The sequence below is a fragment of the Bufo bufo genome, chromosome 8 (genome assembly GCF_905171765.1).
Source record: "Bufo bufo chromosome 8, aBufBuf1.1, whole genome shotgun sequence".
Taxonomy (NCBI): Eukaryota; Metazoa; Chordata; class Amphibia; order Anura; family Bufonidae; genus Bufo; species Bufo bufo.
The window spans coordinates 152,268,504-152,291,216 of record NC_053396.1 but is presented as its reverse complement, the minus strand read 5'-3'; the positions used below and the strand labels follow the sequence as shown (position 1 = coordinate 152,291,216).

General features: G+C 42.2%; 1 long non-coding RNA gene across 1 annotated transcript; it reads left to right on the top strand.

The window, feature by feature from the left end:
* Window positions 1-4,326: 4,326 nt before the first annotated feature.
* On the top strand, window positions 4,327-5,023 carry LOC120977357. Its single transcript, XR_005773883.1, has 3 exons — window positions 4,327-4,382; window positions 4,674-4,751; window positions 4,868-5,023. It is a non-coding gene; the product is annotated as an uncharacterized LOC120977357 (long non-coding RNA).
* The last annotated feature ends 17,690 nt before the right edge of the window (window positions 5,024-22,713 follow it).

Below are 22,713 nucleotides of genomic sequence, written 5' to 3'. Positions count from 1 at the left end.
GTTGGATTGTCAATGCAACCCTTTTCTCCCACTCTTCACACACTGATAGCAACACCGCAGGAGAAATTCTAGCACAGGCTTCCAGTATCCGTAGTTTCAGGTGCTGCACATCTCGTATCATCTGAAGGCAATCGTCTATGCTGTGAAGATACGAGATGTGCAATACCTGAAACTACGGATACTGGAAGCCTGTGCTAGCATTTCTCCTGCGGTGTTGCTATCAGTGTGTGAAGAGTGGGAGAAAAGGGTTGCATTGACAATCCAACACAATGGGCAGCACATTGAACACATTTTGTAAGTGGTCAGAAACTTGTAAATAACTCATGAAAGAATAAAGTTAGTTAAAACCAAGCACACCATTGTTTTTCTTGTGAAATTCCCAATAAGTTTGATGTGTCAAATGACCCTCTTCCTATTGAAAAAACTAAAGTTGGATTCAAAATGGCTGACTTCAAAATGGCCGCCATGGTCACCACCCATCTTGAAAAGTTTCCCCCCTCACATATACTAATGTGCCACAAACAGGAAGTTAATATCACCAACCATTCCCATTTTATTAAGGTGTATCCATATAAATGGCCCACCCTGTATATTGAAGAGAATAGGGCCCAATACTGACCCCTGAAGTACCCCACTAGTGACAGTGACTCAAGCTGAGTGTGTACCGTTAATAACCACCCTCTGTTTTCTATCACTTAGCCAGTTACTTACCCACATACAGACATTTTCTCCCAGTCCGAGCATTCTCATTTTATATACTAACCTTTTATGTGGTACAGTGTCAAATGCTTTGGAGAAGTCCAGATATACGACATTCATTGATTCACCGCTGTCAAGTCTAGAACCTACCTTCTCATAGAAACTGATTAAATTAGTTTGGCATGACCGATCCCTCATGAAGCCATGCTGAAATATATCGTTATTTGCTTATTTCCGTTGAGATGCTCTAAGATAGCATCTCTTAGAAAACCTTCAAACAGTTTACCCACAACAGATGTTAAACTTACCGGCCTATAGTTTCCAGGCTCTGTTTTTGGACCCTTTTTGAATATTGGCACCACATTTGCTATGCGCCAATCCTGTGGGACATTCTCTGTCATTAAAGAGTCTGCAAATATCAGAAATAAGGGTCTGGCTATGACATTACTTAATTCCCTTAGGATACGGGGGTGTATGCCATCTGGCCCTGGCGATTTGTCTATTTTAATCTTTTTAAGTCGCTGTTATACTTCTTCCTGGGTCAGACAGGACACTTTATATGGGGAATTTATTTTTACATTTAGCATTTCATCTGACAGTTTATTTTTCTCAGTAAATACATTGGAGAAAAAAAAAATATTTAACAGCTTTGCTATCTCCTCTCTGCTCTCTGCGACTCCCCCCTCATTACTCTTTAAAGGGCCGACAGCTTCAGATTTATACTTTTTAACATTTATATAATTGAAGAACATTTTAGGGTTAGTTGTACTCTCTTTGGCAATTAATCTCTCGGTATCTTGTTTGGCCGCTTTTATTTGTTTTTTACATGTTCTATTTTTTTCCTTATAGTTTTTCAGTGCTTCCATGCTACCCTCCTGTTTTAGTGATTTACATGCTTTCTTTTTTTCTTTTTGTCATGTATTGCTTTTTTTACAGTTCTATTTATCCACATTGGTTTATTTTTGTTCCTTAACCTTTTATTTCCACACGGTATGTACCTCTCACAATGAGATTTTAGGATGCTTTTAAAGATATCCCATTTTGTGGCTGTATTTTCATTTTTGAGGACTTTGTCCCATTTAGTTAGGCCTATGGCCTCTCTTAGTTGACTAAATTTAGCTTTTTTGAAGTTTGGTATTTTTGTTCCTCCCTGTAGAAACGCTCTTTTGAATGATAATTGGAAGGTTATTACTTTATGGTCACTATTTCCTAGGTGTCCCCCAACCTGCTTGTCTGTTGTTCTGTCAGGCATATTGGTTAATACTAAGTCCAGTATGGCTGTCCCTCTAGTCGGGTCCTGAACCAGTTGGGAGAGGTAATTGTCTTTGGTTATTGCCAATAACCTGTTTCCTTTATGAGATATACAAGTTTCAGTTTCTTAGTCTATATATGAGTAGTTGAAGTCCCCCATAATAACCAGCTCATTATGATTTGCCGCCTTGTCTATCTCGTTTAGTAGTAGATTTTCTGCGGACTCTGGTATATTAAGTGGTTTATAGTTAACTCCTTTTAGTAATTTTTTTTTTTTTTTTTAGCTCCATGTATCTCTACCCACAGTGACTCCACATGATCATGTCCCTCACTTATATATTCTCGGAGTGTGGGCTTTAGACAGGACTTTACATAAAGGCATACCCCCCCATCCGGTTTTGATGATCCTTTCGAAACAGACTGTAATCTTGTACATTAACTGCCCAGTCATAGCTATCATCCAGCCATGTTTCCATTATTCCCACTATGTCATAGTCCTCCTCACACATCACTAATTCCAGCTCTCCAGTTTAATTAGTCAGGCTTCTGGCATTAGTATACATACATTTGAGAGGTTTATGTATATTTTTTTTACCCTACATCTTTCCTTCTGAACTGTTCTAGTCCCTCCTTCCACTCCTCCCCCAGTCCCACTACCTTGCCCTCGGTCTCTATCTGCACTATCTTCCCCTCCTATAATGTAATTTCCCTCCCCCCCAGTCCCTAGTTTAAACACTCCTCAAACCTTCTAGCCATCTTTCTCCCCAACAAGGCTGCCCCTTTCCCATTGAGGTGCAGCCCGTCCCTACAATAGAGTCTGTAGCCAATAGAGAAGTCGGCACAGTTCTCCAGGAAGCGAAATCCCTTGTTCCTACACCAGTTCTTGAGCCACTTGTTAATCTCCCTAATCTCCCGCTGCCTTTCTTGTGTGGCCCGTGGTCCAGGTAGTATTTCGGAAAATACTACCTTTGAGGTCCTTGCCCTAAGCTTTTGACCTAAATCCCTGAAATAATTTGTCAATTTTGTCATTGGTTCCGATATGGACCATGATCGCTGGATCTTCTCCAGCCCCTCCCAGTAATCTGTCAACCTGATCCGCGATGTGTTAAACTGTAGCGCCAGGAAGATAGCACACTGTTCGGCGATCACGTTCTTTATGACAGATTGCCATATCTGTTCCCCTAATAATGGAGTCTCCCACTACCAGCACCTGTCTGGCCTGCCCTGCTCTCCTGGTTCCCTGCATACTGGAGCTGACATTCCGCTGACTGGCAGAGGAAGTGTCCTGCTGCAGCAGTGCCGTCCCTGGACTGACATCCCCCTCATCTGTCAAACGTGCAAACTTGTTGGGGTGTGTTAGATCATGGCTAGCCTCCCTGGCACTCTTCCCTCCACCCCGCTTTCTAACTGTTACCCAGCTAGCTACCTCACTTTCCTCAGCCTCCTCTCTGTCACCCTCCCCCTCATCTACCTCAAAGAGTGCTTTCTCAGTCAGAAGCAAACTCTTTTGCAAATTGTCAATGCCTCTCAGTGTTGCAACTTGCCCATTTAGAGACTCGATTAGCGATTCCAAATGGTTAATTTGCTCACATCTGGAACAAAGATATAAACCCTCGAACGGCTGTTCCAGGACTCCATACAACATGCAAGATGTGCACTGGACTGTGTTGTCAATTGTGCAACACATACTAAATGGGGATTACACCACAAAAGCGAAAAATACTATATAATGTAGTAATAAGAAACTGGCTAATTGCAGTCCCCCACTGAAGTTCCTGAATCTAAACTCACTTAATCTTAAGTCACACACTTACACAACCACAAACTTAATCAACCACGCGTCGTGGTCAAACTCGGTATTATAGAAATGCTTATATAAATATAAATAAAGCTCACTACAACAGCCTGGTTTGTTTTCCCTCTGGATTCAAAAGTAAAACAATTCAAAAGTAAAACAATTCTTGCTCTGCATTATTGATTGCTAAGTCATTTGCGTTTTATATGTTTCCTATAAAGAAATCTGGATCCAGAAGTTTATCGGGCAAGCCAGGATGAAGACTCGACTGCAAAGGATGACGACAGTGAGAGAGACGAGGACATCACTTCCCAGGGCACCTCAAGGTACTTTATTGTGGGAGTGAAAACAATTCTTGCTCTGCAATATTAATTGCTAAGTCATTTGCGTTTTATATGTTTCCTATAATGAAATTGGGATCCTCAAGATCGTCAGGCAAGCCAGGATGAATAAGACTGAACTTCAAAGGATCATGACAGCAAGGAAGACAAGGACATCACTTCCCAGGACACAATCAGTGACCAGGATGATACTGGCTGGACTTTATGTTTTATTGCAGAGCAAAAACTCCCTCTTTGCCAGCGATTTCAACAAGGTCCCGGAAGCAGAGGCAGACAGCACCAGCAAACTCTAGCAGGTAATTATACCAGACATTGATTGATTTATTTGGTGGATAATACAAATCTTCCAGTGAATGTCCTGATATCAGGTTATAACGTTAGACTTTCTTTTTTTTTTCCTCAGAAGGACTGAAGATTGCCGGAGAAGTATTTGACTTTGAAGATAATGAGCTTCTACAGTCCAGCCATTTACTATATTTTCCGCACTACATTTTATAAAAAAATACACACTGTTTAATGTTGCTTATATCTTCTAGGTATATGGTTTCTATGATTGCATATTAATGTTCATTTATGTTTTATTGCAGAGCAAAAACACCCTTATTGCCAGCGATGTCAACGAGGTCCCGGAAGCAGAGGCAGACTGCACCAGCAATCTCTAGCAGGTAACTATACCAGACATTGATTGATTTTATTTGCTGGATAATCACAAATCTTCAAGTGAATGTTCTGATATCAGGTTATAACGTTGGACTTTCTTCTTTCTTTCTTTTTTTCTCAGAAGGACTGAAGATCTCCAGAGAAGTACACGACTTTGAAGATAATGAGCTTCTCTAGTCCAGCCATGGACTATATTTTACACACTACATTTTATACAAATGCACTTAGTGTTTTATTGTTGTTTATGGACTACCTCCTATCCTGGGAACCCATCTGTTTAGGAAGTGCATGAAGAATAGCAGCGATAATAACATCAAAACAACCCTGACAGAGGCCAAAATAAAGTTGGTCAATGATGTATCAAGGTGCATGCTATGAGGATTGCTGAGCTGTTGATTGGGTTCCTAAGGAAAGGCAGATTCTTCATCTTTATCTATATTTATTTATTTATTAGGTTACTATAGGTTACTCTTTGTACAGGGAGTGCAGAATTATTAGGCAAGTTGTATTTTTGTTCTCAATGAACCCAAAAAACTCATTAATATTAAAGCTGAATATTTTTGGAAGTAGTTTTTAGTTTGTTTTTAGTTTTAGCTATTTTAGGGGGATATCTGTGTGTGCAGGTGACTATTACTGTGCATAATTATTAGGCAACTTAACAAAAAACAAATATATACCCATTTCAATTATTTATTTTTACCAGTGAAACCAATATAACATCTCAACATTCACAAATATACATTTCTGACATCCAAAAACAAAACAAAAACAAATCAGTGACCAATATAGCCACCTTTCTTTGCAAGGACACTCAAAAGCCTGCCATCATGGATTCTGTCAGTGTTTTGATCTGTTCACCATCAACATTGCGTGCAGCAGCAACCACAGCCTCCCATACACTGTTTAGAGAGGTGTACTGTTTTCCCTCCTTGTAAATCTCACATTTGATTATGGACGACAGGTTCTCAATGGGGTTCAGATCAGGTGAACAAGGAGGCCATGTCATCAGATTTTCTTCTTTTATACCCTTTCTTGCCAGCCACGCTGTGGAGTACTTGGACGCGTGTGATGGAGCATTGTCCTGCATGAAAATCATGTTTTTCTTGAAGGATGCAGACTTCTTCCTGTACCACTGCTTGAAGAAGGTGTCTTTCAGAAACTGGCAGTAGGACTGGGAGTTGAGCTTGACTCCATCCTCAACCCGAAAAGGCCCCACAAGCTCATCTTTGATGATACCAGCCCAAACCAGTACTCCACCTCCACCTTGCTGGCGTCTGAGTCGGACTGGAGCTCTCTGCCCTTTACCAATCCAGCCACGGGCCCATCCATCTGGCCCATCAAGACTCACTCTCATTTCATCAGTCCATAAAACGTTAGAAAAATCAGTCTTGAGATATTTCTTGGCCCAGTCTTGACGTTTCAGCTTGTGTGTCTTGTTCAGTGGTGGTCGTCTTTCAGCCTTTCTTACCTTGGCCATGTCTCTGAGTATTGCACACCTTGTGCTTTTGGGCACTCCAGTGATGTTGCAGCTCTGAAATATGGCCAAACTGGTGGCAAGTGGCATCTTGGCAGCTGCACGCTTGACTTTTCTCAGTTCATGGGCAGTTATTTTGCGCCTTGGTTTTTCCACACGCTTCTTGCGACCCTGTTGACTATTTTGAATGAAACGCTTGAACGTTCGATGATCACGCTTCAGAAGCTTTGCAATTTTAAGAGTGCTGCATCCCTCTGCAAGATATCTCACTATTTTTGACTTTTCTGAGCCTGTCAAGTCCTTCTTTTGACCCATTTTGCCAAAGGAAAGGAAGTTGCCTAATAATTATGCACACCTAATATAGGGTGTTGATGTCATTAGACCACACCCCTTCTCATTACAGAGATGCACATCACCTAATATGCTTAATTGGTAGTAAGCTTTCGAGCCTATACAGCTTGGAGTAAGACAACATGCATAAAGAGGATGATGTGGTCAAAATACTCATTTGCCTAATAATTCTGCACTCCCTGTAGAGGTTACTCTAGGTTACTTTTTAGCATTTGCATCAAAACATTTCTAGAATACAAAGGAATAACACATTCCTTAGCTTTGGCATCAGACAATTTGCATAGCAATAGACTACCTTAGCTACCAAACTTAATTTAATTAGTGACACTGGAGCCAGTTTTGGGACCTTGGCACCACAAACTACATGAAATGTACACTTAGTATTGCAACCTATATGTTTATTAGAGGTGGGACGACGAATCTGGATTCGAGGGATTTGTGGACTCGATTCCCGACCTCATTTACTACATTCGAATCCGACGAATCCATGACAGCGGGGACCCACTTTATGAATAAAGCAGGCGGCATGGGTGCATGACGTAGTGAGTGATGCGCCGCCCGCCCGTCCTCCCTCCCTGCCTCTTTCCCCCCTCCTCCCTCCTCTCTGCTACGGAACTTAATGTTGTAATGTAAGTAATACAGATGGATTATTATATCTTAGCAATGCAGGTTAGATAATAAGATTATACTACAGTGAGCGGGGCCGGTGCATTTGAATATAGGGACAGCACCAGTCACCGCTGTCATTCCTAATCCAGATGCCGGCCCCCAGCCCCTGTTTTGGGGGTCATTTACACTGCAGGGACACTGTTATGGGGGGGGGGATCTGTGGTTGGCACATAGCATAAGATGCTATATATGTGTCATCGACAGATCCCCCCATCACAGTGCCATCCAGAGATCCCCATAACAGTGCCATCCAGAGATCCCCCATAACAGTGCCATCCAGAGATCCCCCATAACAGTGCCATCCAGAGATCCCCCATAACAGTGCCATCCAGAGATCCCCATAACAGTGCCATCCAGAGATCCCCATAACAGTGCCATCCAGAGATCCCCCATAACAGTGCCATCCAGAGATCCCCCATAACAGTGCCATCCACAGAACCCCCCATAGCAGTGTCATCCACAGATCCCCTCCATAAGTGTTTGGATCACTTTGTTTCTTACACCGTTCACACAATTCTTATGTACAGGATTCATAGGATTCGAGATTCAAAAGATTCAATAGATTCAAGAAACTTTTAGGATTCGGATTCGAAAAAATTTTGATTTGTTCCACCTCTAATTTTTATATATGAATACAGATTACATTGCTTGTATATAAAGTAATATTAAATGCATCTTATTTTGCACAGTATTATTATATGCTTCTTAGTATTAGTTACCATGGATTGACAACGTCATTGAATATACCCCGCAATGTTTCAAAGCTGTCCAAGGTGAATACTCAAATTGAAATACACAACTAGAAATAATTTATTATAACATACCATTATAACAATGTTTTAACATTGGACTTTCTTCTCTTTTTTTTTTCCTTGAAAGGTCTGAAGATCCAACGAGACATATTCAACTCCATTGAAGAAAGTGGACTACAGCAAGTAGTGGACATACACAGTTTTCACACCTTCAAATGCTTCATTGTTCCTATTGGTCAAAGTATCCTAGCTTTCTGTATAAAAGGGTAGTTCTGAGTTTAGTTTAACAGACTGCTTTTGGAAATTCACTGAAGGTCTACTCTCTTGTCAGATCTGATCTCCAATGTTTTATTTCTACAGGATCTCTGAGGATTTGCAGAATTTTCTCCCTATATTTCTTTTCTGTATATTCTTCATACTGTGTAATTTGTTTGCTGTTAACCCAATAGCTTTTCTTAAAGCTGTGTTAATTTTTCTACTTTATATTTTACAGTATAAGCTCACATTTTAAGATGAAATGCAAAGTGTAAGTATTTTTATAATGTACTATTATTTGGCCTTAAATGCTTATGTCGCAATGTCAAAATTTTCCTCCATAATGTACATTTTAATAATATATATACACTCACCTAAAGAATTATTAGGAACACCTGTTCTATTTCTCATTAATGCAATTATCTAGTCAACCAATCACATGGCAGTTGCTTCAATGCATTTAGGGGGGTGGTCCTGGTCAAGACAATCTCCTGAACTCCAAACTGAATGTCAGAATGGGAAAGAGAGGTGATTTAAGCAATTTTGAGCGTGGCATGGTTGTTGGTGCCAGACGGGCCGGTCTGAGTATTTCACAATCTGCTCAGTTACTGGGATTTTCACGCACAACCATTTCTAGGGTTTACAAAGAATGGTGTGAAAAGGGAAAAACATCCAGTATGCGGCAGTCCTGTGGATGCTAGAGGTCAGAGGAGAATGGGCCGACTAATTCAAGCTGATAGAAGAGCAACGTTGACTGAAATAACCACTCGTTACAACCGAGGTATGCAGCAAAGCATTTGTGAAGCCACAACACGCACAACCTTGAGGAGGATGGGCTACAACAGCAGAAGACCCCACCGGGTACCACTCATCTCCACTACAAATAGGAAAAAGAGTCTACAATTTGCACGAGCTCACCAAAATTGGACTGTTGAAGACTGGAAAAATGTTGCCTGGTCTGATGAGAACATGTATCCATCCTCTGAGGGCTACTTCCAGCAAGATAATGCACCATGTCACAAAGCTCGAATCATTTCAAATTGGTTTCTTGAACATGACAATGAGTTCACTGTACTAAAATGGCCCCCACAGTCACCAGATCTCAACCCAATAGAGCATCTTTGGGATGTGGTGGAACGGGAGCTTCGTGCCCTGGATGTGCATCCCTCAAATTTCCATCAATTGCAAGATGCTATCCTATCAATATGGGCCAACATTTCTAAAGAATGCTATCAGCACCTTGTTGAATCAATGCCACATAGAATTAAGGCAGTTTTGAAGGCAAAAGGGGGTCCAACACCATATTAGTATGGTGTTCCTAATAATTCTTTAGGTCAGTGTATATTTGCATTGAGCAGGCACAACAGAACCCCAATGACCTGCCCTGTTTGCTTTAAGATAGACAACATCTTGGGGACCAATCTGAGTAGGAAGTGCCTGAAGCATGGCAGCGATGAGGAGATCAAAGAAACCCTGGTGGAGGCAAAAATAAACTTGTCCAATATAGCATCAAAGGGACTTGCTATAAATTACAACGAGGTTGCTGCACTGTTGTGTAACAGAAAATGCATATGCAAAATGATTTGGTTCCTGAAGAACCATGGATTTTTTATTTATAACAGTCCTGTTGTGCAAAGGTTTGTATTATTGTATAATCTATTATGATAATATGATGTATTTTTATTTGTTTTCATTTGGTTTCTATAAAGTATAAATTTTGTGCTTTAACTGCAGACTGTCAGCTTTAATTTGAGGGTATTTACATCCAAATCAGGTGAACGGTGTAGGAATTACAACAGTTTGCATATGTGCCTCCCACTTGTTAAGGAACCAAAAGTAATGGGACAGAATAATAATCATAAATCAAACTTTCACTTTTAAATACGTGGTTGCAAATCCTTTGCAGTCAATTACAGCCTGAAGTCTGGAACGCATAGACATCACCAGATGCTGGGTTTCATCCCTGGTAATGCTCTGCCAGGCCTCTACTGCAACTGTCTTCAGTTCCTGCTTGTTCTTGGGGCATTTTCCCTTCAGTTTTGTCTTCAGCAAGTGAAATGCATGCTCAATCGTATTCAGGTCAGGTGATTGACTTGGCCATTGCATAACATTCCACTTCTTTCCCTTAAAAAACTCTTTGGTTGCATTAGCAGTATGCTTTGGGTTATTGTCCATCTACACTGTGAAGTGCCGTCCAATGAGTTCTGAAGCATTTGGCTGAATATGAGCAGATAATATTGCCCGAAACACTTCAGAATTCATCCTGCTTTTGTCAGCAGTCACATCATCAATAAATACAAGAGAACCAGTTCCATTGACAGCCATACATTCCCAGGCCATGACACTACCACCACCACCATGCTTCACTGATGAGGTGGTATGCTTAGGATCATGAGTAGTTCCTTTCCTTCTCCATACTCTTCTCTTCCCGTCACTCTGTTACAAGTTGATCTTGGTCTCATCTGTCCATAGGATGTTGTTCCAGAACTGAATGGGTCCGCAAACCGTTTTCCGTGGAAAAAATATGACAGGTTATATTTTTTTGACGGACTGGAACCACGGATCACGGACGCAGATGACAAACGGTGCATTAGCCGAGTTTTCAACGAACCCATTGAAAGTCAATGGGTCCGCAGAAAATCCCGAAAAAATGAACAACGGACACGGAATAAAACAACGGTCGTGTGCATGAGGCCTAACAGTGCGTCATCCACAGATCCCCCATAACAGTGCCATCCCCCCATAAGTTTCCTTCACAGATCCCCCCCCATAACAGTCTCCTTCACAGATCCCCAGTAACAGTGCCATCCACAGACCACCATTAGTTCCAAACCCACCAAAAGCACACCTTTTGGTTAAAAATATTTTTTTTCTTATTTTCCTCCCCAAAAACCTAGGTGCATCTTATAGGGCGAAAAATACGGTATATCAGTACTAGAGCGTTATAAGAGGAGCGGCTGATATCAGTCACATAGGATGTAATGTCTCTGGAGTTTATATCAGTGCTGGAGCGTTATAAGAGGAGCGGCTGATATCAGTCACATATGACTGTGGATAGGTTATCAGTATCTGATTGGTGGGGTCTGACACCCGGGACTAGGGATCAACTGATATAGATTTTTTTTAGAGCCGATAACCTGTGAACTTTCAGGCCTATAGCCGATAATTTATGCCAATATTTTGTGCATTTTCACAAATTCCTACACAAATCTGTTGTTAAATGAAGAGATGCCATTATATATCTAAGATTAAATATTTATACTTAATATTTTGGTGTTTTTTTAAATTTAATAACTATCTCCCCCTTAGGGGCTAGAACCTGGATCCCTTGTCCTATTCACCCTAATAGAGCTCTATCAGGGTGAATAGGACTTCACACTCTCCCTGCTGCCCTGTGCATAGTACACATGTCAGCAGGGAGCTGACTATGGCAGCCAGGGTGTCAGTAGCGTCCTGGCTGCCATGGTAACCGATCAGAGCCCCGCAATTACACTGCTTGGGCTCTGATCAGAAGCTGCCACTGCCACCAATGAAGATAACTTGCCCATTAATTAAAATATAGCGACACCTGACCTCTATGAGCGGTAGCTGCGATCCGTGACAGTTAACACCTCAGGTGCAGCTATATGATTCACCCGCCTCCTATATTTGAATTAATAACTGAGTTAACATCATTGGTGGCGCAATGGCCACAGCCCCTCTCCTCCTCCCCTCTTGCCTCTCTCTGGTGGCAGCGGCAGCACAGGGGGGAGGGACTGCTTCCTTCTCCCCTGTGCTGCTGAGGTAACATTGATCGCGTTGATAGCAGCGCAATCCATGTTTGCGATTTGTTATCGGCATATCAGCAAGGTTAGATGCTGATACCGATAACTTTGAAAATCCTGAATATCGGCCGATAATATCGGTAAATCCGATAATCGGTCAATCCCTACCTGGGACCACTGCCGATCAGCTGTTTGAGAAGGCACCGGGGCTCCTGTGAGCTCTGTGCCCTTCTCTGTGATTTTTCTGGGCCATGTGACGTCACGTTTAATGAACAAGTGGCCTAGGAGCAGCTCAGCCCCATAGAGGTGAAAGGGGCTGAACATGATACCAAGCACAGCCGCTATACAATGTACGGCGCTGAGCTTGGTGAGCTGTGAGGAGGCCGTGGCGCTACTGCGATCACTTCAATAAACTTATCCTTTTGAATATGCAGGAAACATTTCCTTCACTTTGGATATTGTTTAGGCTGGGGGACTGGGTGGTTCATCTAGGACATGGAATGTCCACGTGTGACTGCTGTCCAAACTACTGACTGTACATAACAGATACAGTTATCAACTAAATGAGTTGCTTAAAGGGAGTCTGTCATCGCAGTTTCACCTTTTTAACCCTTCCCATAGCTTTCGAGCAGCATTACAGTTGATAAAAACTTTACCTTTATAAGCAATCGTGGACTTATAAAACTGGCAAATCATCTTAGTAGGATATGCAAATGAGGGCTCGCAAGTGCCCAGGCGCAACGTCAACCTCGTAGTTGCCGAGATCCCGCGCCTGCGCACTGAGTCCATCGGCCGGCGCATGCGCATTGCGATGTCCATTCCTGGTACGGCATCACAGTAATTAATGCGCATGTGCCGGCTAACGGACTCAGTGCACAGGCGCGGAATCTTGGCAAGAGAAGAAGTAAGAAGATGGGCGGGCAGAGGGAAAGGTTGGGCGGGGGGAAGCAGCGAAAAGGCAGAGCTGCCTGGGCACCTATGAGGTTGACGCCGCCCCTGGGCACTTGCGAGCCCTCATTTGCACATCCTACTAAGATGATTTTTGCCAGTCCACGATTGCTTATAAAGGTAACGTTTTTATCAACTGTAATGCTGCTCGAAAGCTATGGGAAGGGTTAAAAAGGTGAAACTGTCATGACAGACTCCCTTTAAAGAGAAACTATTTGATATAGTGCAGTGCACAATACTGTTCTGTTTAGCATACTGTTACTGTATTGTGTGCTAAAATGCATACATTCATGTGTGTGAGACTGAAAAATGAACAAGTTATATCTCCAGCTCTAGGGTGGGCCCCCAAAATCAATTCCACTGGTGGGCCCTAGGCACCCCAGTCCGACACTGCATGTTTCCTATATTATATGGATAACTAGAAACCGTCTCTGAATTTCATGTATAATATTCAGAAGACAAATGAATATTTTGTCAAGCTACTGGATATTGGAAATACTCATCAAACCGTCTTTAATTACATAAAGAATTTGAAGAGGTTTATGTCCTTTCTGATGGATGCAACAGACCTGTTGATAAAAGACAAGGAGGCTTATAAAATCGCTGGTATCTATTCGTGTCAGCTTAGGGTCTTCCAGAAAAGACTAAGCAAAGGAATATCCAAAGAAAACATCTCAAAGAAGTAGGTGTTAAAAACATGAATAAATACTATTAATTTTAAAAATTGTTCACTTCAATAGAGATGGCCTTGCGGTTCGCCCGGCGGTCAGTTCGCGTCGAACTTTACACACTCGCGGTTCGCCGAACATGCGAACATATAGCGATATTCGCCGGCACCATATTTTTTTAAATTGTGAGAACTTTGACCCATGGCACATCCATCAGGTGGTTCAAGACAGCCAATTGAGACATTTCAGCACATGGACGCACCCCATACCTTATAAATAAACCTGATCTGGCCGCCATTTTACATTCTGTCTTTTGTCAGTGTAGGGAGAGGTTGCTGTGTGGAGCAGGGACAGACTGTTAGAGTGTTAATAGTGACACAAATCGCTAGCTAATAGGTCCACAAAGGTCCATTTAAGGACTGGTATAGGTGTGATATTGATTGGTGTGCAGTATATAGGGGTGTGATACACTTATAATATACTTTCTAATATAGAAAGCATATTATAGTGGATCTGTATAGTGCAGCATTGTGACTGGTGATCGGTTCTACAGAGATACTACAACTAAAAAAAAAAGAGTGACAAACAAAATTAGAAAAAAGTATTAGAACTGGTGTGATAGACTAGTGGCCCCCAAAACCACATATTGAAGCGGGGTGTTATCTAAGAATATACTACTCAAATAGTGTATTTGGGTGCTACAGAAATGTATCAGCTTTCACTGCGTTACTTCTGCTACACACAGTGAGTCAATTTAAAAGGAAAACATTTTTTATAACTGGTGTGAAAGACCAGTGGCCCCCAAAACAACATATTGAAGTGGGGTGTTATCTAAGAATCCTCTACTGAAGAAATTTATCCGCTTTCACTGCGTTACCTCTGCTACACACAGTGATAACATTTTCACGATTTTTTTTTTTAAAACTGATGTGATTATAGACCAATTGCCACCAAACGACATATTGAAGCAGGGTGTTATGTAAGAATACACTACTGAAGAAATTTAGCCGCTTTCACTGCGTTACCTCTGCTACACACAGTGATAAAATTTTAAGATTTTTTTTTTATTTTTTAACTGGTGTCATTATAGACCAGTTGCCACCAAATCGACATATTGAAGCAGGGTATTATATACCTTTTTGCACATACACTGCGCTTCTCTAGTGACTTTTGTCACCAGGTCATTTAAAAAAGTGACAGGCGGAGGAAGAGGCAGGCCCTTCCGCAGGGGTGGTAGTGGTAGGGCAGGAGCACCAGGCCGTAGCCAAAGTGGTAAATTTCAGAAGGTGCGTTCAATTACGCACCAGACTTGGTAGAGTGGCTCACTCAGCCTTCCGCTTCTGTACCCTCCTCATCCTATCTATCTGCACCCTCTTCACTCTCTGCTGTGTGCACCCCCAAAGACACCAACACCACCACCACCATATACCCTCCGCTTGAGTCACAGGAATTATTTTCCGATCCATCACAATACATTTCCGATGCGCAGCCATTCTTGGCATCGGATCAGGAAGAGGAGGTAGCAACAGCCGCCACTCAGCAGTCTGACAACAGTACCCAGATCAGCCCAAGGAGGCTGGTCCCTGCTGTTGCTGCCTACTCCGAGATCTCTAATGTTAGTGGTGGGGAAGGTGACGTCGATGATGACGTGTCTATGGACGTAACATGGGTGCCCACAAGAGAGGAAGAGGAGGGGAGTTCAGAGGGAGAGATGGACCAGCAGATAGGGAGGAGAAGCAGGCCTAACTTACATTGCACAGGAGGATCAAACCAGACTGCTAATGTATCAGGAGCGAGCCATCAACCATGTACGGTCACATCTTGCGCTCCCAGGACGCTATCACATGGCGCCGCAATGTGGGCTTTTTTTTATGTGTCAGCTACTGACAATAGTCTTGCCATCTGCAGCCTTTGTAGTCAACGCATAAGTCGTGGTAAGCCCAACACCCACCTAGGGACGACTGCCTTAAGAAGGCACCTGGCCTCACATCACCGAGCCCAGTGGGAGCAACGGCGTCAGAACCCGCAAAGCCACACTCCAGGCTCTCACCGTCCAGCCTCTTCTTCTTCTCCATCTCCTCTCTCCTCACAATTGTCCTCCACTCCACCTTCCATCATGCCGTCCTCACGTTTGTCAGGAAAAAGGCAGGCTTCCGTGGCCCAAATGTTCGAGCGTAAAAAAAATTATGACGCCGGATAACCCTCTTGCCCAACGGTTGAGCGCTGGCTTGTCGAAACTTATAGCCAGCCAACTACTGCCATATAAACTTGTGGACTCCGAGGCCTTTCGAAAATTTGTGGCCATTGGAACACCACAATGGAAGGTCCCAGGAAGGAAATATTTCCCGCAGAAGGGCATCCCAGAGCTATATGGCCACGTTCAGCAGCAAGTGAATATATCTCTGGCACACAGTGTCGGTGCCAAGATACATCTGACCACAGACACGTGGTCTAGCAAACACGGGCAGGGAAGGTATATAACTTTCACTGCCCACTGGGTGAACCTTCTGACGGCCATCAAGCATGTAACCAGTGGCACCCGTGTAGATTTGGTTTTACCGCCACGAATCGCATGCAGGCCTGCCTCTTCTTCTCCTCCTCCTACTCCATCCTCCCTCTCCTGCTACTGTCTCTTCGACACTCACTTCTGTATCCTGTGAATGCCTAATGTTCCACCAGCCACAGAATACAACTGTATTTGCTGTCAGGTGAACGCCTGTCTGCTAATTTTTGGGGCCTGTAAAGGCCCACACTTACTTCTCTATCCTGTGAATGCCTAATATTCCACCAGCCACAGAATACAACTGTATTTGCTGTCAGGTGAACGCCTGTCGGCTAATTTTTGGGGCCTGTAAAGGCCGACACTTACTTCTGTATCCTGTGAATGCCTAATTTTTCAGACTGGAATTGAAAATCAATGGGTCTGTAAACGTTCCTCTCAATTGTGTAACGGATGCTGACACATTTTACAGACGTGTGAATGGACCCTATATGTACTTGACATGTATTTACCGACTGCTGTCAGTTCTGGCTGATTTAGGCTGATCTATTACACTAAAACCGAGCAATATTACAAAAAACAAAATACACGTTATAACTGTATAAACGATTTATATAACTTATTAGAAAAAAGAATAATAATTATGGCAACTTTTCCAAAAGGATGATCATCTCCTGCATCCCCTTCATGGCCTGGCATTGCCTTTCCTCCATCGCCTTCAAGCGCTCTTGAATGGCCTGCATATCATTGCGCTGCTCCTTTTGCATTTTGGCCAATTTGGTCTTTAATGTCTTCATTCTTGTTTGAAAAAAAAATCTATGAACATTATTTACAACTCTTATTAAACCTCTAAACCTTTATTTTGTGGTGCATCTGACTTTATGATTGCTTGCTAATACACCTTTTTGTGATAAAAGTTGTCACAAAATTTACTTTTTGGAGACTTTTAAATTTTTGTTTAAAAAGGTGTCCACCTGATGGGTTATTTGGTATGATATTTTTACACAGCTGGTTGTTTTACCGATGCGGCAAGACCGAATATTTTTCCTTATTTTTTAGTTATTTCTATTTTAGACAATAAAATCATTGTTGAACCAAAAGCAATTCATGTTTTACTGTCTCCATATTTTGAGAGCCATATTATTATTTTTATTTGACTATTGTCTAATGGTGGGGTCTCATTTTTTGCAGAATGAACTGACCAATTATTCCTATTTTGGGGGGCATATGCCTTTTTTGATAGCTTGGTGTTGCACTTTTATTGATGTTAGGTTGAATAAATTAATATTTTCTTTAAATTTTGTATATTTTTTTATGTTTAAAGTGTTCACCGGAGGGGTTAGATCATTGGATGTTTTTATAGAGATGGTCGATATGTACACGGCGGTACAAAATATGTCTGTTTGTCTATTGTTTACCTTTTCTTTTCTTTTTTATTTAAAGTCTTTATAGACATTAACGATTTAAACCTCAATACGTTAGTTAGTGATATTTATTATCTTTATATAGTTTATTAGTTAGTGATATTTCAGTACAGTATAATTTAATTTTATTTGTTAGTTAGTGATAGTTCTATTGAGTTTAATATAACTTATTTGTTACGTTAATGGTGTTTATGTAGATTAAAGAGTTATTGTCCAGTGTTCTTTTTTTGTAATACTATAGTGTATGTAGTCGCCTCATTGTTGGCCATTTTAATCTTTATGTACATGTTATGGATACATAATCATAATGCTATGTGCGCATATTTACCCTCCTGGCAGGGGCTGGTGATCACCTCCTCTTCCTCCGAGTCCTGAGATGGGGTGGTGCTGGAGGGTACAGCACTTTCCACCTCCTTCACTTCTCCCACATCTGGTGGGGGTTGCTCAATAGGCTGGGAGGTTCTGGCCTCCTCCTCCTCCTCTTCCGCCTCTACCTCCACGGCCTCTGCCGATCGCCTTCTCCGAATGGAGGGAATAGGAACTTCTGGGATCACAGAATGCTCAGATTTTAGATAAACAACTCCAACAACTTAAGAACATTTGATATAAAGAAATTCCAATATGGAGGGATCTATATATAATTGCAGTGGCTGCCAGCTTTATGACGCATAACTCAATCAAAAATTAACAGTATGAAAAAGACATCCCCTCCACAGTGTCTTGATGGAATAATAGGGCGAGAGGAGATCCATGTAATGGGATTATCTCATCAGTGTATCATAGGATGATCTACGTCTCTATACCAGAGTCGGCTACTTCTTAATCCCATCACTAACACAATAGAACAAAGGGAAAAATAAACCAACACATTTATTTGGAGTCTCAGAGCAGAATTAACCCTTATTGCGTTTATGGATTCACACCATGCTACTTTAATGGGGAATACGAAAGATGTGGGCTATAAACTCAACCAAAAATTCATGGTTTATAGTTCCCTCTAAACCAAATAGGTGTCACGGATGGTGTTGCAGAAAGCTGGAACTTATAAATAAACATCCGACTGGCTTGATCACAAACTAAGGAGCATATGGATGAGCCCTATAAAACCCCTAGAGCTCTCCCTGACTGCTATGCCCATGCAAAGGTTTTTATGGTAGACGATTGCATGCCCACGTACCTTATACTGTGTGACACCTGAAAACCCTATAATAGTGAGGGGACACGATCACCAGCTCCCTGCACTTAATACGGACGGAGTCAGGGTCACCTATAATCAAGCCAGCAAGGAAACATAAATAAAGGAAAAGGACTTATCTGAGGAATCAGCAGTAGCAGCCTCCAGCAGTGAACAACTCATCCAGGAAGAAGTATAAACCGCAAAGTGAGGCAGTATGGGAGGGAATATAAAGGGAGACAATTAGTGTAAATAGGTGACAGCTGGGAGAAGGAAAGGAGATGACAAAGTGAAACCAAAACAAAGAACCTCATGCAAGAGGTAGAGAAGAACGTCTAACAGACCTTCTCACAGAACTGGCGGTGACAATAGGTCAGAGTGGGGGTCCCCATAGTCCTGGGTCCATAGCCCGTAAGAAGGAGGCTAGGCCTCAGGCTTCTACTGTAGACACAGTGATGGTTCAGTCCGTCACTTGTGTGGCACAAAGCTAACACATCACATCACCCAAAGAACACCATCCCCACAGTGAAACATGGTGGTGGCAGCATCATGCTGTGGGGATATTTTTCAGCAGCCGGGACTGGTAAACTGGTCAGAGCTGAGGGAAAGATGGACAGGGATATTCTTTAGCAAAACCTGTACCACTCTGTGCGTGATCTAAAGCGAGGACGGAAGTTCACCTTCCAGCAGGACAATGACCCCAAACACACTGCTACAGCAACACTTGAGTGGTTTAAGGGGAAACATGTAAATGTGTTGGAATGGCCTAGTCAAAGCTCAGATCTCAATCCAATTGAAAATCTGTGGTCAGACTAAAAGATTGCTGTTCACAAGCGCAAACCATCAAATGAAGGTGCAGAATCAGTATTGCAAGGAGGAATGGGCAAAAACGCCTGTGGTAAGATGTGGCAACTGCTCATAGAGACTTAACCAAAGCAACTTGGAGCTGTGATAGCCGCAAAAGGTGGCTCTACTAAGTATTGACTTTAGGGGGGTGAATAGTTATGCACATTCACCTTTTCTGTTATTTTGTCCTATTAGTTGTATGCTTTACAATTAACCAATTTAAAAGAAGGTCTAAGTTGTGGGCATGTTCTACAAATTACATAATGGAAATCCTCAAACAATCTATGTTAATTCCAGGGGGTGAGTCAACATATAAAAGAACAAAGTCAAGGGGGGTGAATACTTTTGCTTAGCACTGTATACATTACAGCGTGCTGGCAAAACATACAAAAGTTATTTACGCATGTACCTGGGCATTTTTCGTCCCGGATTCTTTTTATGAAACGTGGCTGTCTTCGCTTCATGTCTGACTATTTCTTTATAATGGCCAGACGGCGGTGTTTGCGACCCATTTAGCGCCACATTTCATAGGCCAACTCCCGCACTATCCTCTGTTTCTCAGCGTCGGATCGGGTGCGGTCGTAGCCCCGACCCAACATCCGCTGCAAGAGAAAAATGCAAGCATATAATCCCAATTTTTAACAATAATAGTATTGAAAATAATTTACTCAAGTAAATTGCTAAAAGTATTTAATGCTTTGAGGTGGAAATATTAGATTTAGGCCGCCTGCACCGCCAGTATTTGCTGGTTCATTTAGAGTGCATCCCGGGGCGACGAACCAGCTGTACACCCCATACCGTACCGTCACTTCACTAGACAGGTACATCTCTGCTTAGCTGGACAGTATCTGATAGCTCAGACTCCACCCACATGCAGTCGTAGTACAATCCCATCTTCTAACTGTAACAGTAAGGCCACATGCACATGGGCGTGTTTTTTCGAAACTACAGACCGTATAAACCAGTCCTGCCGTCCTGCAGAGTGGACAAGCTGATGGTGTCATTGGTTGCTATGACTATGTGCGCTTCCAGGCCACCACCGCTCTACTGTGATACACTTGTATGATCCATACAAGTGTATTACTGTACAGTGGTGGCGGCAAGAAGCGCGCGGCGTCATAGCGAGTTAGCATTAGCAACCAATGACGCCGTGCTCTCGGCCACTCTGCAGGGTAACCTAACATAGTGGGTGTAATGTCACAGGAATACTTAGTGCAAAAATCAATAATATCTAGTGAGACCTTATAAAATGTGAAGTTTGGTGCACTTAATAAAAATTAGAATCGCAGAAGGTCGCACTGGCAATTATTTTTATAACACTCTTTATGCATATAAAGCGATTGTTCAGACATGCAGGTGAAATGTAATCGAATACACTACTTTAATGTAAGATTACTTACAGTCACCAGGAGTTCTTACTCTTCCTCGTTGAACTTTGCTCCAACCATCGCATCCATCAAATTGCTAGTCGGTGTAAACCAGTTGCTGTAGGCCACGCCTTGAGAACGCATGTGCTCTTGCGATTTCATATTTTGCCAAAATTTTGTAGATGAAAAAATAATGCTTGTAGATCGCAGATTCGCCTAATACTTTTGGTATATCAGTGTTCATGCTGTGGGACTATGTGTATGCATTTACTAATTATTTATAAGTATACTATAAGTATTTTGTGGCTGCAAATATGACCTGGAGGTTTCTCATGTTCGCATGAAATTAAAATGAATGGGACCCGCCACGAACCTGCGATTCGCGAACATTTGAGCGAGTTCGAGCGATCGCGCTAGTGAACCGTCCCATCAGATGTTCGTCCATCACTACACTTCACTTTCTTATATTATGCATTTATCAAATTTTCATTACTTTCTTTCCACATAGAAAAATGTTTGGCAGAGGATATGCGAAAACAAACTGAACTGGAATCCATCCTTAGTATTGCAGAACCCGCTTTCAAATCTGCTTTAAATAAGGTAGAAAATGAGTATGAACTGTCAGAAAATGAAAACTTAACTATTCTGAATAATCTGGATTGTCTAATTGTTTTGAGGAAGCTGCAGCGACCTAGAGTGGTGCAGAATATGACAGTAAGTAGCCTTATTTTCTATATTGCTGCCTTTCTATGAAATATATAGGTTTATCTTTCCACTTCAATCTCACACTTTGCTTATTTAATAGGTAGATGAATGGAAAAGAAGAAATCCTCATCGTGGAACTCATGTGGGCATACCGGTGCATGAACATAAAACATTATATGCAAGGGCCTGCTGGTGAGCTGACCCTATAAAAAATTATATGCGAGGGCCTGCTGGTGAGCTGACCCTGTAAAACATTTTATGAAAGGGCCTGCTGGTGAGATGACCCTGTAAAACATTATATGCGAAAGCCATATATGCGAGGGCATTATATACGACAAATAAGCATGTTGATATGATGAAAGAGTAGAAGGAGGATGAGAAAAGAAAGATTCAACCATATACCCTTGTAAGAGTCAACCTGTCAGCATTTTCAGTTGACAGTCGGATACGCTTATCTGTTATAATGCCACAGCTCTGACAAAACGCTGGCAGCAGGGCAGGCTGGCACCTCCAAGGAGCAATTTTTCAACAAGGATCTACTGGTATTGCACAGTTTTGCTCGTCCTCTCCACCAAGTGAAATGAGAGATGAGAAGTTCTCTTTCTAGTGGGGGTCGAGAAGGGTGAACAACCAGTAATCTGTGTTATCTAAAATGCGTATATCGCGTGGGTCACTGGAAAGGCAGCCAAACATGAAGTCAGCAATGTGTGCCAGAGTACCAACAGGCAAGACTTCGCTGTCATCATCAGGAGGATCACTCTCAATCTCCTCATTCTCTTCCTCCCCTTCTGCCCACCCACCCTGAACAGATAGAATTTAACTTCCATGGTACTACCCTCTGTAGCGGAGGCAACCGTCTACTGCTGGCGAGCTGACTCTGTAAAAAATTATATGCGAGGGCCTGCTGGTGAGCTGACCCTGTAAAACATTATATGCAAAGGCCATATATGCGAGGGCATTATATACGACGAATAAGCATGTTGATATGATGAAAGAGTAGAAGGAGGATGAGAAAAGAAAGATTCAACCATATACCCTTGTTTGTGGTGGAAGGGGTGCATGGGAATAAA